The sequence below is a fragment of the Maylandia zebra genome, linkage group LG5 (assembly GCF_041146795.1).
Source record: "Maylandia zebra isolate NMK-2024a linkage group LG5, Mzebra_GT3a, whole genome shotgun sequence".
In the NCBI taxonomy this organism is placed as follows: domain Eukaryota; kingdom Metazoa; phylum Chordata; class Actinopteri; order Cichliformes; family Cichlidae; genus Maylandia; species Maylandia zebra.
Window position 1 is genome coordinate 21,185,379 of NC_135171.1, and position 15,549 is coordinate 21,200,927.

At 37.4% G+C, this 15,549-nt stretch overlaps 1 long non-coding RNA gene across 1 annotated transcript; it reads right to left on the bottom strand.

The window, feature by feature from the left end:
• Window positions 1-3,731: 3,731 nt before the first annotated feature.
• LOC143418616 (uncharacterized) lies at window positions 3,732-6,942 on the bottom strand. Its single transcript, XR_013098637.1, has 4 exons — window positions 6,465-6,942; window positions 5,530-5,682; window positions 5,073-5,163; window positions 3,732-4,486 (listed from the first exon to the last, which is right to left on the bottom strand). It is a non-coding gene; the product is annotated as an uncharacterized LOC143418616 (long non-coding RNA).
• Window positions 6,943-15,549: the final 8,607 nt, after the last annotated feature.

Sequence of the window (15,549 nt, forward strand, 5' to 3'; positions counted from 1 at the left end):
TGTTAAATCTGCCTGACGTTTTCAGTATCCATTACTGCAAAGAGCATAGTGAGGAAGGAGATGGAGATGAAAAAGCTGGAGTGAAACTGGTAGACGGAGGAGATGAGATCAATAGAGGCAGAATGGAGGATTGATTCAGGCTCTTAGATCTTTGAGATTAGTGGCTCGATTAGAGACAAATATGGAGGCTTATTCATGTGACCTTAGCAGTGACAGCCTGAACTAAGTGGCCATAGAGTAATTACATTCAAACCCCAATATCCCACTGATGCTGGAGATTTTGTAGATGACTGCTTCAATGGATTTTCTAGAATCTTACAGGACAAAAAATACTTAAATGGCCCAGTTTTAGAGGAGGCTGGTGCGCTCCGTCTCTTAATGTTTCTCTGTACACTTGATTTCAAACTCTGAGGCCAAGACATTTCTTTCAGTGGTCAGTCAGCCTAGAGGATTTTACTTACAACTTATTACACTGTAATCTTATCTAGTGGAAAACTCTATAGGGTAGACTTTCTCTTTTGCAACAAAATATGTTAAGGTGTTTTATGCATTAGTTGCAAACAATGGAGGGTTCATGTGGTCTGGATGTTCCAGTATGAAAACAGGCCCCATGCAAATATAATCAAATGCACCATGTGTAAAAGTCAGTATGTTATCTGTTGGCGCTTGTCTTTAGAAACAGGTCTGACGGGTGGATTTGCAGCTTGACCGGCATATACTCTTGTCAGCTATAAAAATGTGAGATAACATTTCATACGGTCATTCTTAACGACAAAGTGCATGATAAAGACTGCAAATAGGGCAGAGGGAAAAAGAAAGCACGCTGGAAAATCCAGAAATGCAAAAAATATGAACGTGAACATAGCGTGACTCCACAAATCACATGGAAACACAATCTGAAACAAAGCAGCTATATAAAGAAAAGTGCAAACACGGATATTAATATTAGATGGTAATGACAATTACATTTGCAAATCTAGGGTTGGCAATCTTTAATATCCAAAGAAAAAAAAGTCTATATGGAGCAACAAAAGCCTATTAAATATTCACTTTTATTCATTAATGTGCAAACTTCTCCTTTGGCTATTTATGATTAGTTGATGTTTAATTTAGCATTGTATTTGTTGCTTCTGTGAAATGATCAGTGTTGGGCAAGTTACTTTGAAAAAGGAATTAATTATAGTTCTTCAAAAAAGTAACTGAGTCACAAGATTCTAAAAGTAATTAATTACTTGAAAAGTAACTATTGCGTTACTTTGAAAAAAAAAACCCAAACGTTTAACCCTCTGGGGTCCAGGGTATACTTGGCCATTTTTAACTACTTTTGGTTTTCCCTCCACATTTCACCTTTAAAAACTATTTACTTTGCCTTGTTTGGTCTCACTCTTTTCAGCACAACCTCACGTTATGTTTTCATTTTGACATACTGTATTAACACAATTGATCTAAAATCAGACAAAAAACATAAAATCCGAGTAGAAAAAGTTACATTTTTTTTACTGTAACAACCACAAACATGTTTAATGAATCATATTTCATAACTTTAAATGCAAATATAAATTGTCAATTTTAAAATCTTATGCACAAGTTTTGCAAACAACAAAGTTATTTGCATCCATTTACTTTTTACCCCCTTTTTTAAATAACCATTTCAAACTATTAACATAACAATCAGCTGTTTTGCATTCAATAAGATGCCACACAAATTATTTGTGCCACCCCAAAAAAATAATTTCTGTCCACTATAAAGGAGAACATCAGAGCCTGATACCTGCAGGTCTGATAGCAGGTGTATCACTCCTGTTTCTACCTGGAGACAGCAGTCACCTTGCTACACAAGACAACACATTAACTACACACTCCAAACACGCTAAACGTCACAAATCTCTCACATCTCAAAGCTTGCTCTCTCTCTCTTTTTCTGCTGTCTTTCTCTCTCTCTCTCTCTCTCTCTCTCTCTCCCCCTCTCTCTCGTTGTCACTCCTAAAACGTCCCCCTCTTCCTAAACAACCACATGTCATGTTGCTATATCATTTTTGATTGGTCGACATGGTACATTTTTCCACCAACAGGAAAGAGCTGTTTTTTGTTTTTGTTTTGTTTTGGTCATAAACAGAGAGCGCTTGCTCGCGCTGTTCTTAGACAGTAAACGTGATGAAACTATTGAGGAAAAAAACGCTGTGTATATATTGTTTATCATTACGTGGCTTATCAACACAGATTACTTACAGCTACTTCCTTGCAACTGATATAAGATGCGGTAAGCTGAACACAGCTTCAACCGTCTGTTTGTTGAAAAATAGTAACGCGACCGTACCGCGTTTTCTTGTTAGTAACGGTAACGGCGTTGTAACGATAGAAATAGTAATTAGTTACATTACTTGTTACTGAAAAAAGTAACGCCGTTACTTGTAACGCCGTTATTCCCATCACTGGAAATCATACAATTAAAATTATTTACTTCTTTATTTAATTTAGCCAAATTTGATAATAAATAAAACATAAAGCACCATAACAAATTTAAAAGTTGTGAAAATGAGAGTCAGTTTCCAGCCCAGATGGAGAGTATCAGTAAACCAGCAGGATTGGTGGTGACAGTAAATCTGTCCAGGCACTGTTAAATTCTCAGTGTCCCTCTGAATTTGGAATCCATAGTGAGACTCGGGGCTGCCAATTTATGTGTATACATCCATGCTAAATGCTAGTATGCTGCATAGGTTTACTTAAATGGAGAGGATAAGGAGCCATGCTATTAAATTAAAACTGTTTTTTAATATTTAAGATTACTGTCTGCAGTCTGCACATTTTTACAGTTGGAAAAGAATCACTTAAAGCAATGATCAATAAAAATGCATGCCTAAAATAGCCGGAAAAAAGGTCAATTTACATTTTATTATTCAGAAATATTATTCTAGTTTTCTTTTTGAAGCCACTGGAGATTTACTAAACAGTCACATGTGGCTCTGGAGCTGCGTGCACTGAAAAAAATATGTTGTTGGATTTACTTAATTCAATGGTGGACATTTGTTGCACACAGATGTTTTGCTTTGGCAGCAACTTAAACAATTGAGTTAAATTAACACAATTTATTCATGTTCAATAAACTTGTGCAATTTGTGTTGATAAAATGTGACTTAAACATGTTTTGATGAAGTAATTTGAGCTCTTGGAATATTTTAATCCTTCACAATTTTCTCACGTTATCCCAACACGATTCAATAACTTTTACCCAATACTACTTGGTCACTTAAATACTACATGTTATCTTCAAATTACATTTTGCTATTATATTCTAGTATCAAATACACAATTTTCAAATGGAGGCCTTATAACAGATTGTATTGTTCTCTTCCAAGATGGTTGCTGGCATCCACCAGTAACCTTTCAAAACAAAATGTCTAATTTCACTGCAGTAGGTAAAGAATTAAACTGACATTACTCCTCTACTGAATCTATATAAATCAACAGTTAAATAATGTCAGTTCTTCCGTGTTCTCTGGAATCAATCACAGCAAAGAAATTGGACTGTTTCTTTTGAAAAATGTTGGGAAAGAACAAATCAAAACATTCTATTTAAGGCCTCTAACGTCAAGATTCAGTTAAACAACAATTATGACTAAACAATTTGAGGTAATGTTAGTTTCCATTAACATTAAATTAGGTTACTGAATTGGCAAACACCTTCCTATTAACACTACCCATTTTACCCCAATAACTAAAGAAATTAGCACTTGCAGGTCAAAACCTTTATTCAAGAGACGCAAAAATAACATTGATACAGTGACTGTCAAAAATTACAGCACTGATCATACTGTGACATCTTGGTTCAAAACAGCACACTTAGAAATATTCAACGTTCTTTACTTCAACTGAATGAAACTGAAAATACCATTTCACACGACCCATATGGGATATTTAGACTGTATAACTGTTCACGCTACATCTCTTCACTAGTAAAAGAAAGAAAAAATACAAAGAGAAATTTAAAAATGCTGCCAAACAGACAAACAGAACTTGTACAGAGCAAAAGGAAAAACAAACAACAACAAAAAACGGCTCGTCCTCATGGCAGTTGCAGAGTATATAAAAATGAACCCTGCGATCTGTTCCTGGAATTGAGCTTCAAAAATGCAGCAGAACAAGTGTGAGATTTAAATGTCCTCTCACCTAGAGCTGGTCACCTCACATGCATAACAGTGAGCTTCGTTGCAGGAGCAGTTTTGTCTTAGTTTTGTCTCACTTTTCTTGAGAGCTGAGTTGCATCCAACTCCATTACCACCCATTGAATCACCTCAAAAGTGTAGCAGAGTTGTGATGGGTAACTCATGTTGAAGGAATAAAAAAGGTCCAAACAGCATGGCTACTGCAAAGGTCACGTTATCCAGATCTTGAAGAACAACATCAGAAAAGTCATTGCCTGCTGCATCCTCTGGAGACAGATGTTCATTGTGGTTTTCTCAATCTGTGCAGTGGCCTCAGTCAAGTCCTGGTTAAACACAAAACATTTCTTTAAGATTCCTTTTTAAACTCATCTCTTTTGAATCTACCAGTTCTAATGTTAGAGTAATTTAAACCAATGCAAGCAACATAGTAAATAGCTATAGCCAAAGAGTGGCCTGCCATGCTGCCATTCATGGTCTAACAGAGTTTCTAAGAGAGGGTGAAAAACATAATAATTTCAAATGCTTTACATTAGTTTTTGTTAGAAAGACACCGGCCCATCAGAAATCCAGGTTATGTCACTCAGAAGATGTTAGAATTTAGACTTTCAGCCCCACAATTTGGTTAGCTGTTGGTCATTTTTTCAAACAAAAGCTAATATAAATATTGGTGGGATTTTCCTTTGTTCATTAGAATGACAAATTTAAAGTTTTTTCACACTGATGTGACCCCTAATACAGGGGTGGGGATGGGGCCTCAAGGGCCGGCGGCCGAGTTCACTACCAGGCCTCATGTGAACTTCAAATTATTAAAGAGGACTACTGGTCCTAACCAGTCCAATGAGGATCAAGTGGATAACTAAATGCATTTTTAAATGTTGCAAAGCCACAATCTACTCATAAAGCACTCACCATGAACTCCTGCACCAAGATGTTGCAATTGTCTTTCACACAGATGCGGAGCACTTTGATGAGGGACTCCGAGCATTAATGTCATCCTTGACTATTATAACAAAGAAAACAGAGATTTGTGAACTTTTCAGTAGCACAGAAGAAAATGATCCCAGACAAAAACTCTTGACTTTTTAAACCAGTCAACATGCAACACCAGCATCTACAAAGCAATATCAAAAGTTCCTGTTTGACATCAACTTTATGGATATATAGTTTCCAGAACATTTATTTTTAAAAAAAGATAATTTTTTCTCAGTGGGCCAGTAAATGCATGACGAAAATTATGGCATCCTTTTAGTGGAATCATTACTCACAGGTAATAGTTGACTGTTTCAATGGATGTAGCATAAAAATCTTTTACTGACCTAATGCAATACATATACACTTTGTAGTTAAAGAATTTTAAAGTTCTTACTGTCATTATGGCAGCTACATCCTTTAGCTTTGTGCCCTGTTCCCCCGATCACTTTGCAAACACTTTCAGCAGACTGTCAGAGAAAAACTCAGCTCCGTCAGAAACCTTGACTGTAAAGGCATGGTTGGGATGCACTGGAATGCTGCATTTTATCTGAAATGACATAAAATTATTTTGAAATAACAGCAGGCACTGTGCTTGGTTAATCAGTAATGTTTTGTTGAATAAAAACTGTGTTTCCAGATCTTATGGGATTAAAAAAAATCCAAAGATGTTTGTTTCTGATTTGCAACCCAACAACCCACAAGTTACAACCTCATTTCAGTTCAAGTGTGCATTAATGCGAGTCCAGTAATCACCTTTCTGGCAATACATACAGGTATAAGTTAAACCTATGGCAGATTTTGTGTAAATAATCATTCTGTACATTCGATAATCTTTAATCCTACAACTGTTTACAACTTGCATAGTTCCCATTTCTGTATAGCTGTATATCCCAGATTCTGTAAAGTTATTTATTTCATATTCTGTATAGTTTTTCATATTTATATCCTGTTCATATCCTGTACATAGCCTGCACTCACTACAGCCTGTACATACTTATAGTTATAGAATATTCACAACATACTTCATACCGTGTACATTATAACATGCCATAATAGACCCATTTCTGTAATATACTCACATATCTATATTATTGCTAATATATATTGTAATATATCTATATCACTAAAGCACTTCTGGATGGATGCAAACTGCATTTCGTTGCCCTGTACCTGTGCATGTGCAATGACAATAAAGTTGAATTCTATTCTATTCTATTCTATTTTGGATCTCTCAGTTGTATTAATAGGGTGAGTATGCATGCACCTAATAATTATAAAAAACCTATTATAATTAAGTTACAGAAACGAAAATAGAATATACTTTCTTACCATAACACCTTGAACCCACAATCCATCAGCTGACTCCTGGTGAAATGCAGAATAGAGGTCATCTCTCAATGTGCAGCAAAAAAAACAAAAACAAAAACAAAAGGACAGCAGGTGAGGGCAGGAGGGGTAGGGATGTAAGCTAGCATAATGCCGCTGATGATATTAGCTAAAGCTGTTCAATGTCCAAAATCTCACTAACACCACGGTGCAGTAAATACACAATGTAACTGAAGAGTCAGTTGACAAATCTATTCACACAGAAAACCAAATTATGTTATGAGTGCCTCGTAATTAGGTTTAATGTGATATTACGGCTCTTGTGCCAAAGACAAATTCAAATGAAAAAGCGCCAATTCTTTGACAACAGATAAAACAGCAAATAAGCTAACGGCTCTTTTTTAGCATGTTACATGGCGACACTCTAGACGTTTAACTACATTTGGCTGAAATATGGTAAAAATGAATTCAAAAAAATCAAGACATACCAAAAACGTAGAGTTGGCTGCTCGACTTGACTGAGATGGATGCCTTTTTTAAACCACGATCCAAAGCCCGCGAGATGAAATCACGCGTGGTTTCACGAGATTTAACGTTGCTATCTTATTGACTTACTTCACCTGAACATGATATGAACAATTTAATACACCCTTTCTGCATATCATGTAATTTTTACACTATATAGTTACATTTAACTTTAAAACATGAGGCAATTGTGTTAAATGCATGCAAGATGCTTACATAAATCCAAGAGATGGCCAGTCCCTTTTTTTCAGTGTGACTGCATTTGTATTTTTAAAATGTTGCTGTTGCCTGAAAAATCCTCAATGAAAAGGAATCAAACAACATTTGTAAAATCATTATTTGCATGCACTTCACGACAAAAAGTGCTATTTTAATTTTAGTTTTTGCAAATGTAGCATTGATCATATTTCAGAACAGAGAAACATATATTGTCGTTTTGGTTTTTCTCACGGGGAAGGTGACACTGATGTGTGAAATCAAAATGAAATCTAAAAACTGAACAATTTCTATTGACTTGGGCCCTAAAATGGAAATCTATAAGCATTACAGTTTGGGGCTACAGAGCCCTTTGTATTCTGGGTTATTTTGCAGTCACACCCTATGACACAGGAAGTTCTGGGACTCGAAGTTCCTCCTTTAATTTTTATCTGCTGGAACTATTTTTAGCTCCCACTCACAGAGATACCGCACCAATCAAATCTTGGCAACGGCACTATCATTTAGTATCAACAAATAACAGATCTGGTAAAGTGGGTCAGGACTGACAGTGTGGAAGAATACTTTAATTTTTTCTTTTGTGTCCACAATTCAAAACAAGGCATTTAAATGTTCCTGGCAAACCTAAATTTTAGTGTTAGATCTGCTGGTGGTGCCGTCTTTTTGTGTGACACGGACACCATTTTTTCCTGGTGCTCAGTGTGTAATTATTGTAGCTCACGGGTTGTTTATGATTGGCAGGTGGCGTTTGTTTCTGTTGCCTGCACTGATACAACTGCGAGAGATACGACATAAACACTTACAGCTAGAATTAGCGCAGGAAAACCCCGTCTTACTTCAGTGCAGACGGCCATTTTAAATTAGATGAATAAATTTGTGAGCTTAATTATTTTTGCTGCTCTGAGCTATTATTCTTCTCTATGGGAAAGTGAGGGATGTGACAGGACAAAGGGAAGGAATATGTGATCCCTAGAAAACAAAATGCAGATCTCGCTCACTTCCTTCTGTCCCTCTCATTCTGTTGCCTATAGGCATAACTTTATTTCTCTTACTCTACATGAGATTGGAACCAAACAAAACAAACTCAATTAACCTCATTTGTGCCCTCTAATTCTCTAAGACACTCCAGCTAGTACACAGGATTCATACAGATATGCAGAATGGCTCTGATACTTGTGCATAATGGTGCATTCGTACCAGCACTCTTCATCAGTGTATACCGTTGCTATTAAGCACAGCCACTCAGTCTCTCCTTTTTCAGCCCCGCACATGGTGTTTTTGGCCAAGTGTAATTCAATCAATTCACACCAGCTCTCTCCTCCTCCCCTCTTTTCCTGCTGAACTTGCCAGGTCATGTTCCGTGGCTCATGTGTTTGATTGAGGCCTCCATCTCCTGTCTGGGAGAAAAGCGAGGTGGGGTCCGTGGGGAGAGACCTGGTCTGGCCTGGTCACATCGGGACTGAACTTCACGAAGTTGGGAAACAATTACAACTTTCCCCATACCTCCTCACCCTCCTCCTAATTTCTCCACTGTCTGTCTGCCGCTATTCTTTTCATTCGCTCTTTTGCTTTAACACTGTCTTTTCCATTCCAGTCCCGGGGCACTATACACGCCTTTATTTATTTATGTATCAAGAAACGGAAATGGACTCCCACCCAGGGAAGAGGGGTGAGAGGGAGGTGAAATTGTGACTATGTGCACATGGATGTGTGTTTGCATGTATGTGCACACGGACGCATGCTGCATTTGCATTGTGTTTTGATGAATGGTATAGTATATAGTATTTATACCAGGCTGTGGTGTTTTTGACCATTTATGGAACAATGGTTTGTGGATTTCTGGGTACTTTTCATCACAGATGTGTATGTGGCACACTCCAATGTTGGCAGTTTCAGTTTATTCTGATCAATGATACTGGTATTTGTAAGATGTGGAGTAAATGAGCAAATGCAAAAAACAGCAGTAAAGAAGGAGACATAACATCCAGTAACTACACAAAGAATACAAAAAACCCCCAAACATGATGAATGAAAAGAAGGATATAAAAAGGATTAAATGTTAAAATGATTGTTATATATTTGAAATATATAACAATCATTTTAAAAAATGACACATTTATCAGACGTTTAATCTACATTTAGTGTTGCACGTTTTGCAGCACCGAGAGCAAATGAACCCTAGGCAATGTTAGCATGACGGCAGAGCAGACTGTCTGCCTCCCCTCTTCAGGTTTCATTAGTTTTGAATTTTGTTTATCTTGTTACACACAGATTTGGGGCTCCAGTAATAAGTCTATATTTTCCAGAGAAGTGTTTTCAAATTGTTTAAATCTGCCTTCTTTGATTTTGTTGTAAAGCCACCCAGATGTAGCCCTCATACAGCAAAGTTTTCTTTTAACAGGGGTGGCTTACTGTGCAGGTCACGACTACACCAAAGTCCTCTGCCAAGAAGTCTCAACCACAAAAAATACAGAAAAATCAACACAAATGGAAAAGACAAAAAAAAATGAAGCAGGCTTACTCTTAGATGAAAAGTTCTGATTGCACTGTGCACTTCCCAACTCCTTCCTGTACATGACCTTTGCCTCACCTCTGGGAGACTCCCTTTGAATAAGTCTTCTTCTGCTCAGCTGCTCTGGGCTCCAGGTGAAGGGAGACGGGGGTGAGCTGAGGTTCAAATTGCCAGCTTTCTGTTTGCATCAGAGTGCACGTTATCACCTCCATCACTGCAGCACGCTGTTGTAATTGCAGCCTGTGATCTCTTTCTGGCCCAGCTTTAATTTTCCTCAGAGGAGATTTTTGAAGGTCTATCAAATGCTCTCCTCTGCCCCGTTTGTCAACCTTCCACCCGTTGACTTCAGAAAATCTTTGTTGAAAAAAAAAAAAAAAAAGCCTTCACTGAACTTTGTCACATCTCTTTGAGCTACATGTGTAGTTTATTGTAAACTTCACACAAAATAAGTGACCAACCAAATAGCAACAGGTTTCTTTAACTGTGCTTGACATTTCTTTGTTCTGTCAGATGCACTGAAGTTTTAATACAGCTGACTGGAGGGGGGAAGGGGGGGCTAGGACTAGTTCAGGCTCCAGTTGCACAACCCTAAAATCCCAGTAATCTGTGATCACTAACCTAGAACTAGTTAGTGATCTCCTGGCAACCACTGGGAAATTGACACCATTGCTACATAGTTTACATGAAAGACACCAACTTGTCTGCAAACTCTTGTTAATTACTGGCTAACTGGTACTAAAATTGTGAAGAGTGCAATTCAAGCTGGAGGCAAAGACTTTCATCTTAAAAGTAAAAGCTGCACAATTTGAAACACGTTGGTTTCACTTTAGGGGCAACTTTAAATTTGAAGGTGAACGGTCCCTTTTTCAGTTTTTCCATATGGACAAGTCGGCATCATCCATGCAAACTACAGGGAAAAACCCAGTAATCTGTGAGCAACCAAAGCAATCACAGGGAGGTTTTTGTTGCAGCACCTTCTTTTGAATGATTTCACCTAGCAACCACTCAAGGTGCCACTGACTGGTCCTTAGCTCCTTGCCCCTGGAGCTTTAGTCAAGATAAAATTCACAAGTTGAACTTGTACGATCGTTAATGGGAATGCAAGATGAATATATGTTTAGATAAATCTGGGATTACACATTTAACAAGGTGAGGTTTGTGTTTCATGTTCAAGACACAGATAAGATACCAACCACAACAGAATAAAAAGACTAGAATAACAGTAAAACTACTAGGGCTTGGTGGCGACTCAGACAATTCATAGTTTTGTCTTTTTGGCAAAGAAAGAGAACAGCAACAAAATTAGTCACTGTATTTATTAAAAGAAGATAAGAAAAGACTGATAGAAAGTAATAAAAATAGCAAAGCGGTTTTTCAGAGAGTACTGTACATGTTCTCTAAAACCCTTGGAATCCTTGAGCACCTTATTAGTTTGACATCTGAATCTTTTTGGAATATTTTACTTTATAAGATCAATTTTCATTAGGCCAACATGCATAACTTTGTAGATATATGTAAAAATAACAAAAGAGAGATCCAGTGACTAAAATGAATTAAGAAACATTAACATTAACACACACACCGAGCCAGTATTCTTATGCATGCTTAGTGCTTTTATTGTGTGTGTGTGTGTGTGTGTGTGTGTGTGTGTGTGTGTGTTTGCATGTTTTTTGTGTGGCTCTGAGGCTTGAACTCATCACCTGCAGGGTCAGCTTCGCTTTCTTATCACCTTTTCCCTCTCTGATTGGCCTTTATCTCTCCGCCCAGCTCAGAATCTGAGGTCATGATGCTTTACTGCAATGGAGCATAAATAGCCTGATAACACACTGATACCAGAGTTCAGCACTAATACACGAATAATACTTAACATTATATACTGAACGTCAGCTCGTTCCCAGCTGCTACCTACATTAGCAGAACCACTGAATTTTATGACATGCTAACAAAATTATATTATAAAGAGCAGTGTTTTGTTTGTCACTGGATTTGTGTTTCTGATCCTGTGAATCATAATAAATAAAGAGATAAAAAATAAAATTTAACACTGCAAGGTCTTTAAAATGAGTTTTCCTTAATAGCTAAAGAGAACAAAAGATCACAGGAGAAAATCTTTTCTTCCTTTCTGTAATTTTTTGTAGAATACATTTATTCGTTTTTTTCAAAAATGGTCTCCACACAATTCTTGTTTGAACTGACAACACATTTTGTTTACTCAGTTGTGCTAAAGCACATAAAAAAGAAAGGAAATTTTTTTTCTTTCCTAATGGTAGAAATTGCATTTACTCAAGCAAAACTTTATAGGGCAACAGATCTAGAAAATATGATTTACAAAGTATGATGCACAGATTAAGCCACCTTAACAAACGTTAGCCCTCACTATACCTACTACAGTGTTCATTTTTTTTTACATGTTAATAAATTGATAATGATCTGTTAATAACAGTAACACTTGCAGGAGCATAATGATAATATGTTAGTAGTTACAAGAAATTAACCTGTTGTGAGAGTAAAAGCTGAGAGTAGCTTTTATTCAGTTCAGTATTTTCCCCTCATTTGTGTTTTGTGCCATAGGTCCTCTTAATTGAATAATAACTGCTTTGTCTACCATGACAACAGAGCTGGCTGCTACAAACCTATCATCTTCCTGGGCATTATGGCCAGAAACACTGAGCAGCACTGAAAATCCTTAAAGTCTTCTAATAAAAACGAGGTTTTCCACAGTGGAAAAAATTTCCTTTGCCCTGAACTCGACCATTCTCTCCCTCAACAACCAGCTCAGGCATTTAGTTTAATGGTGTACAGTATATCAAACACATCCAAATCTCAATTATCATTCTTAATGAGGGAACGACTCTAGAGGAATCCCCTTTCCATCTGCAACCTTCAAAGGTCCTTAAAAGAACATCTGGGGGTCTTTATCGGACAAAGTTTCTCCTTCATTTGAATAATTCTCTAAATCGGCCAGAGGGAGATATGAGAGTGAAGAGTGAGGTCCTAAACTCCTGAAACTGAAATGAGATCAGAGTATCACAGGGAGGGTGGGTGACATAGTAGACTATGATATGGATTAGAGTGTAGGAATCTTTATCATTCTCTCCTGTTTTCCTTCTTCCTCCACTTCTGCATCTCTGCTGTTTGCAGTAAAGCCCTTACATACACACTGGTGTTTATGCATGCACTCTCACACACTTATTAACATGAACACTTGCTCAGAGGTAAAAAGAGGGTCAGGAGGTGTTGGAGAGGAAGAGAAATGTCTAAGATATGAGTGTTCAGAGGGCCTGTATCTCATTACATAGGAGTGTGATAGCCATCAGAGTCAGAATAATATTTAGCACATGCTGCCTGCTAATGAAGCCTTAATGTCCACAGACTGGAAATGAGAACCAGAGATGGCTCTCTTTTCCTTTTATCCACTCATCTTTACTGCTCTCTCCCTCCACGGCCACTTTGTTCACTATTGATTGCTACCTGTTACCTTCCTTCATTCTTTTTTTTGCAGCTGTTTTTTTTAAATTTAATTTATGTTATTTATCATTCTAAAATATTTTAAAAAGCATTCACTCCATATAGCAATGGACTTTTGTTTACTGTTAACATTTACTGAATAAAGAAAACAGCTTCTTGCTGGCTTCGTCAGTCAAACTGTAGGAATTGTTCTTCAAGTTGTGGTTTTTTTTACTGTGATTTTTTTCCACTATCACTCACATTCAAATAACTTGTAGAAGAGTTATTTACAGGCAATGTATTAATTCATATATGATCATTTTAACCATACATATAAAAATTATTATCAGTCATCTGTGTCTGTGCACAAATGTTGTCTTTGCAATAATCTTACAGTATATTTGATCATATAGACTCATTAGATACTTCGTCAAATACATCTTGCTAATACAGGGTTGGACTCCCCTTTTTGCCTTCAAAACTGCTTTAATTCTTCATAATACGTTTTCAACATTGAGCTGCGAACATTCTTCAGATATTCTGGTCCACATTGACATTATAGCGTCACACATTTTCTGCAGATTTGTTGGCTTGGCACCCATGATGTGAATCTCCTGTTCCACCACACCCCAAAGGTTCTCTATTGGATTGAGATCTGGAGACTGTGAAGGTCACGTGAATACAGTGACATATTTAAGAAGCCAGTTTGAGATGGTTTGAGCTTTGTTACATGGTATATTATCCTGCTGGAAGTAGCCATCCATCGTCATAAAAGAATGGACATGGTCACCAACTTTTGGCACTAAGAGGCCCAAAATGAGTCAAGAAAATATTCATCATGCTATTGTTCCAACACCAGCCTAAACTGTTCATACAAGGCCTGATGGAATCATGCTTTCATATTGTTTAGACCAACTTCTGACCCTACCATCCAAATGTAGCAGTTATTGAGACAAGACAATGTTTTTCCAATCTTCTGTTATCCAATTTTGCTGAGCTTGTGTGAACTATAGCCAGTTTCCTGTTCTGGCTAGAATTCCCACAGGCTGTGGACCATCTGCATCAAGATCTGAAATGTTGCACATTCAGAGATGTTCTGCATACCTTGATTGTAACAGGTAATTATTTGAGTTACTGTTACTCTCCTATCAGCTTAAAGTAATCTTGCTATTTTCCTCGACCTCTGGTATATACAAAAAATGTTCTGCAGAGAACTGCCACTGACTGGATATTTTCTCTTTTTTGGACCGTTTTCTGTAAACCCTAGAGATGGTTTATGAAATAATCCAGACCTGGAGTATTGGTTGTGGGTGTGAGACCAGCCCGTCTGGCACCAACAGCCATGCCACATTCAAACTCACTTAAATTGCCTTTCTTCCCCATTCTGATGCTTGATTTCACCTTCGACAAACGGTCTTGAAAACTACATGTTTCAGTTCACTGAGTATGACTGGCTGATTTGATATTTTCCTTACTGAACACTTAAATTTGGGCATGTAATAACACCACAGAAGCATTAATTATTTACAGATACAATCCACACATGACTGAGTGTTTTTGTATTACTCTAATCAATGCACTCACACCTAGCAATAAACTACACACACTTGAAGTTTTTTTTGGTGGAGTTGTTGTGTAAAGCAGGTTTCAGCACATACATATCTAATCTCTGAATAAAGAGGTTAGTGCTTGATAACAACAGCACACATAGGCACATTTAAATGAAACTGTCAGTACTTTGAAGATCCTCAGACCACACTCATGGCTCTGATGGTGGATTAGCTTTATAGTTGAAACATAAGTTAGCTTTTATAGCTGTCCAATAAAACACTCTCTCTGCTAATCATCCTCTGCTGACTTGATTTGGTTTTTGCTCGTAATAAAGCTCTCTGTTTTCCATGTGTGGGCTCGTGTGACATTTGAAAGAAAATGGCGTTTATTACAGCCTTATCGGAGTAAAGATGCAAACATGGAACATGCAGTCCCGTTTTTTCAAACAAAACATCACAAAAGTCATAAACTGCCAAAGAAAACTTCTCTGAACTAAACGAAGCCCAAATAAAGAGAACTGTTTCTTTTTCGTTATTCCACGTACACATTCAAAGTTTGCAGTTGCTGGAGGCTAAATGCAAATCACCCAAAAGTTAAACCAAAGGAGAAAGCACATCTGAACTCAGCTTATTTGGTTAATGCTATTAAGTCTGCCTGTGTCATTCACCCTGCACATAGCATGCCCCCCCCCCCCCCCCTTCTCTTTTACAAGCATGCACGCACGAAAACACCTGCCCAAAAGAAAAAGTGATTGTTTCAACTTTCACCCTGCCCCACCACCACCAAAGCCCTCTTCCTTGTCGAGAAGATTTACATGCTCTTTTTTCCCCTCCTGGC